The sequence below is a fragment of the Coenobita brevimanus genome, chromosome 41 (genome assembly GCF_032717465.1).
Source record: "Coenobita brevimanus isolate Jiangsu-jjx chromosome 41, ASM3271746v2, whole genome shotgun sequence".
Classification (NCBI taxonomy): domain Eukaryota; kingdom Metazoa; phylum Arthropoda; class Malacostraca; order Decapoda; family Coenobitidae; genus Coenobita; species Coenobita brevimanus.
The window spans coordinates 12,909,178-12,915,208 of NC_136994.1; the positions used below are offsets into that span (position 1 = coordinate 12,909,178).

Here is a 6,031-nt window from a genome sequence, read left to right on the forward strand (position 1 = left end):
TCTCTCTCTCTCTCTCTCTCTGGAATATTGACTTCACTTTTCACTTTCTAGGCCTTATTTCAGACGGACTAACTTAACACTTTTAATGCATATTGTAGCCTGCAAAACTGAAATAGAAGTTTTAATACCCCTTCCTTCTTCTAACACTTTGAGGAATAGGTTAAACAAACAAAACTATTAATATATATTCCCTGATAACTATTAAGAATGGTGTTTCACTGTGTGTTCAAATATAAATGATCAAAAGTAGCGTTATCATTTGATAAGGTCATGACTTGGTAGTAGTGGAGGGATAGTTAGGACTGTCCGAACCATCCCCCTCCTCATCTGTCCGAATCATCCCGAACCTATGTAATTAATTGACGGGTATTCTCAGGTTTCACCTTAGAGAGTTTAACATTCGTTTTTCATAGCAATATGTTCTACATGCAACACAGATTCACCCTGATGATACACAGTTCGATGCCTGGCATATTCATAAAGGTAGAGCTTACGATATACACCCTAATTATTACGTAGGTGATGCAAAATAACATAAAATCTGACCTGCATCAAAAAGTGAGGGGTTTCTATCTTGGAGGTTCCGTGTGGTCGAAGTAAACAAACTCTCCCACTTTCACACAAGATCACACGGCCCTAGGTCCCATACGTTTCTCAGGGAATGCACTGTCCGAACCATCCCACTGTCCGAACCATCACCGCCCACCCCCTACGGCCGAACGTGAATGATTTCATAACCAACTTTGACATAACTAGGAAGAGAAGCTTTACCAAACGTCAAGATAGTAGTTGCTGTCTTCGTCCTTGTGCCTTCCGAGTAACGAGTAATGAATTTAGCATCAATTACATCTTGCTGCGCCAGTTCACTTACGATTTCATCCTTGCTCATCACCATGCGATCCCTGCAAGTGACAACACCCTTGCAAGAATTCATGGAGACTGGGATTTTCGATTCGACATCGTAACAGTGGAATTTACGCAGTTTCAGCAAATCTTTCACCTGTGCCGAGTTAACAGTTTGACCAGGAGATCTCCGTTAGCAAGTTTTTTTATCTTGTTCCACCTCTCCCACACAGTGGTCAATCACCTTCTTGATGATGAAGGGATTGAGACTGGACAGGGGAGTAGAACCGAGAGCACGAATTGTCACGTAGGTTGCATTCCCTACAGGAACGTCAAGTGGGGCTCGAGTCTGGCGTCCGTCAGTCTGGCGGTGGTCAATCACGTTAAAACTATTGTCGTCAGGACCATCTCTCCCCCTGAAGGGGGGGGGGGAGGCAGCAGGAGCGTCTGCCATAGTAACCACTTCCCCCTCACGGGGGAAGTGGGAAGAAAGAGAAAAACAAGCAAGGGACAGAGCACCTGGGGAAGACACACCTAGTCTGAGATTACCCTCTCAAACCACTCTCAGGAGGACGCGCCTGTGTGTAACTCACACCTCAGAGCGATCAGTGGGGGGTACACTCCAGAGGTGAGTAAGCAAAGGCAATCTCAGGAAACAGATTTGTACAATAATAACATAGAGTAGACCAATTTCCCGTATGTGATCCACGAGATGACTTTCCATATTTTGGCTTTTTCTGTGGCAGGGTTTCTGCTTAGTGTACATGCAAATTTTTGAGGCTGCCTGTGGCCTGGTGTTTGCGATTGCTGCATTGATGTCAGCTGTTTTTTTGGATGTCTGTTCTCAGGTCGCGATATTTTTTGTTCCGTACTTGTGCGAGATGCATTCATGGCTGCCACTGTGTCTGTAATTCTCATTCTGGTTGTATTGGACTGTGGTATTTCACTCACCCCTGCTTTGCTGCAGTTCATCTCTACTTCGTTCATAAAATCTAACAAACACGTTCCTGGGGTACAAGCAACTGTTTTTGCTATCTTCAGTACCCTATCAGGTAAGTTATACAATGCAGCTACATAATCAAGGATGTCTGCGACATGTATTGGTGACATCTTCCCATCAGCTGTTACCCAGTTTGAGTTCTCTATACTGGCTAACAGTGTTTTCTTAATTGTGGACACATCTGTTGTTGTTTCACATAAGGCAGGGTTTGTTTTATGTTGTCTCATAAGATCCACGATCTTATGTAATTCTGGAATTATACCTCGCAAAAAATTTATACCTACAGAAAATTTCTTTAGGAATTCTGTTTCAAACTCATCATATGTTGAGCTCGTAAGAGCTTATCAGATCTGAGCAGATCTCCAGCTGGGCATCTTTCTTTGTCAGTCCATGTTGAAAAAAACAGCTATTTTTTTTCACTCTCATCTGTTATATGTCTTTTAATAAAAAGTTGCTTACACTGATTTATAAGGGACGTTACATCGATGTGGTCCATGTCCGTGCCTGAGCATTTTGTGAAATTTTTATCCTCTTGGTACACAAATAACTGATGTAGGGACGTTGGAGCTGTGCTGTTAGATGCGCTAGCCATTGTGTTTGTTTGTTTGGTCAAATTCACTTGAAGTCCCTTGTCGTTATGGGAAGGAATTGTTGAGTATGTCTTTCCAGACCTATGTATCCTATTGGCAAGTTTTCATAGGTGTGTATGCCAGATATATAATCTTCGCATTCTACATCAGAGAAAAGTGTTCAAGAAGCATCATTATCTTCAGTTCCTCTAATAGAAGTGTTTGTTTCTTGATCTTTGGTTCGTGGAGAACTATGTGTCTTAGTTACATTTTCCTGTCGTTCTACTAACTGTGAATCGTCATCGTGTAATTCAAATGCTGTCTTCTCTGGCAGTAAAATTGGTGGTGCTTGAAACATCCCATAATAGCACTAATCACTAATTAAGAGGCACATTTTGCTAAGGAATGCTGTCTCATGTACATGTTAAATACTGTTTTATGTACGTGTTAACTGTATAGATGGTGGAAACCATCATCCACTCACTTGATGTAGTGCTGCCTATTTCTTCCTTAGCCTTTATCATTCTTTTTCTGTGCCTGCCCTCCTCTCTTCCTATTTCTCCCATCTTTCCTGTCACTTCTTATTGCTTTTTTTTCCTTTACAGGTGGCTTTACATTGAGTGACAAGCCAAATGGTTTCCTGTAAGCCAAGAAACCAACAACGCTGGGTGGTAACAATATAACCAAACCATATGTGCTCCCTACGTGTCAGTGAGTGGGTTGGTGGAGGGTTAGTGCCCCTCCCCGTGAAACAAGTAACTCAAAGTCAAATGGCCACCCCTTACGGGATTATGACGTCTGGCAATAAATAGATAGTTAACTGTGTAGATAGTGACAACAGTTAGAAATAAATGAATGCTCTCTCTCTCTCCTGCACTCTGGTTGGGGACAAGGAAATAACTGATGCACAGGCAACAATCCTTAGCCAGGCTGTTGGTCGAGTGAAGGAAGCTGTAACACGACTAGGCTCAGAACACAGGGAACTTCGCTCCTCTGTGTCAAAAGTTGGGAAAGCCATTGATAAGAATTTCACAGCAGATTTTGGGTATATGAGCAATGATTCAGTATTTTGTGGAGAAAAACAGCAGCTGGTGAATGAAGTAATTTGCCAGCACTTCTTCAGAGAGGGACTCCTTGACATTGCTGAAGAGTTTATCGGTGAAACCGGACAAGAACTACGGGAGGAGTCTCATGAACCATTCTTTGAGTTAAACAGTATCCTAGCTGCTCTCAAAGCCAGAGATCTTGGTCCAGCACTCCAGTGGGCTCAGGACAACAGAGAGAAGTTACGGGCACGGAATAGCAGTTTGGAATTCAAGTTGCATCGTCCAGCCTTCATTAACCTGATAAAGGAGGGACCCCAAAGTGTTCACTTCACTCCATTTGTTTACCAGCATGAAAAAGTTACCCAGAGTCTGATGGGATGCTTGCTGTATGTAAAGAGTGGCCTGGAGAATTCTCCGTATTCAGACTTACTGAGCCCCCACCAGTGGACTGAAATCTGTGATGTGTTCACCAGGGATGCCTGCTCACTCCTTGGCCTCTTAGTGGACAGTTCATTGGCAGTCTGTGTAAATGCGGGTTTCACAGCTCTTCCAGTGCTGCTGAACATTAAGCAGGTGATGCAGCAGCATGCTGTTCATAATATGTGGAATACTGTACAAAGGAGGAATTGCCTATTGAGATAGACTTGGGCCCATCATCTCGGTACCACTCCATCTTTGCCTGTCCCATCCTGCGGCAACAGTCGACGGAGACCAACCCTCCCATGCGACTCATTTGCGGCCACGTCATCTCACGCGATGCTCTAAGCAAACTCACCACCAGTGCAAAACTGAAATGTCCATACCGTCCAGTTGAGCAGAACCCATCAGATGCCGTTCAGATCTTCTTTTAATCATCACTCTTTATATTAAGGCACTAGAATCAGTATTGCACTTCCACTCAAAAATGCACATTTTCAAGTATAGTCTTCTTAGCATAAAACTTAGGGTTACTGATATTTGATCAATCATCTCCACTTAGTCAGTGTGTGTGTTCTGAGTTGAGGTTTTGTACCCCAATACTGTATACCTGTACTGTAGTTAGGGAAAAGTAGTATAGATATGTTACTGCTATTGATAGGGTCTTCTTCATGATCTGTCAATGGCTCTTTCAAGCTGGTGATGTATTTTTCATTTCTTTCTTGCTCTCGTAGGACAGTTCATGTGTAAATTATGGTACTCTTTAAACTAGAGGGATTAGAGGTAGCCTTAACTAACTCCCTCTCAAGCCGCTGTAGATCCTTCTGGGTGAATTAAAGTTCCGAAGATAACAAGAATGTAAAAAAAAAAAAAAAAAAAAATGAAAGGGTTAATGTGAAATGTGTTTTATCTGTCTCTTGAGTTCAAGGATGTCTTTCATATTTTATTCTTGTGCCTAGTTGTTGGAATGGCCCATTAGAGTGGTAGCCTTGCCCAGGTTCAGTCCTGGAGATACAATTGATGGCATTTTGATTACTGTATGTAATACCACCAAGGGAAGTAGACTGGTCATCTGCCTTTAAATATACTGCACTACAGTAGCCTAGCCCTGGGCTTCTACACTTTGACATGGGTCGATAGACTTACTAATATTTCCCCCAACCCCCTTCCACATCTGTACTCGTGCATGAAGCAAGGAACGAGCCCTCCAGTGAAAGAAATTGATGCTCCTCAGCACTGTAGATCACTTGAATATATGTAGGCCTGGCCACCAGTGTTACGCATGTGGAAACTGCCCAGTACAACATACATACATATACCTACCACCTGTCAATTTTATTTAGCTTCCAGGACAGCCTTAATGGAGGAATTTTAAATCCAGTGACGTCCATTTTTACTCTTGCTGTCATCAGATGATTTTATTTAAATTAGTAAAGACCTCTCATATTGAAGAGGTTTATTGAGGCCATAATAAAGCCCTCCAGTTCAAAAATTCCATTCTAGGCTGAATAGAATTATCAGGTGATGACAAGAATAAAATGAAGACATCTATGAGTCTAGTGAGTTAATAGAGGTTCTTCCGAACCATTGAACTGCAAGGAGTTTCCCCAAACTTTAGCTAAATTGTCTGGAGGAAGCGAGAATATTTTATGATAACATTGGCATGCTCAGGTTGAAGAGGTGAGCCTCAGTCAGTTATGTGTTATATTTCATTCATACAGCCCCCAGATGATTTTATTCAGTGTAGACAAAAATGTTCCCATTGGAGGGGTTAAATACAGTCGTCATTAACTACTTCACTACAAGAGGTTCCCCTTAGCTAAATGAAACCATCTAGAGGTGGCAATGATAAATTTCACTGTGTAGTATGTTATTGGTATGAAGGAACTGAAGCATAATATTAGAAAAAATACTGCAAGGTATATGAATGAGGGTGTGTGTGTTGAAGAGAGGGAACCCTTATGGAGATGAACACAATGACACATTGATTCATTTGTGGCCAACCCTTCTGGGATTAAGGCTTTTGACTATAGACAGATAGCTGGCTAGGTAAGTTTCAGATGTAGTTGAGGATGAGGGTGAGTGGTGTTTATTTATTTATTTATTTTTTTAACATCTGTAGACTCTGCACTCCAGATGATGTGATTTTTATTTCA

At 41.9% G+C, this 6,031-nt stretch overlaps 1 pseudogene; it reads left to right on the forward strand.

Annotated features, from left to right (window-relative positions):
* The first annotated feature begins 3,263 nt into the window (after positions 1–3,263).
* On the forward strand, positions 3,264–4,309 carry LOC145397513 (E3 ubiquitin-protein ligase RMND5A pseudogene; annotated as a pseudogene).
* Positions 4,310–6,031: the final 1,722 nt, after the last annotated feature.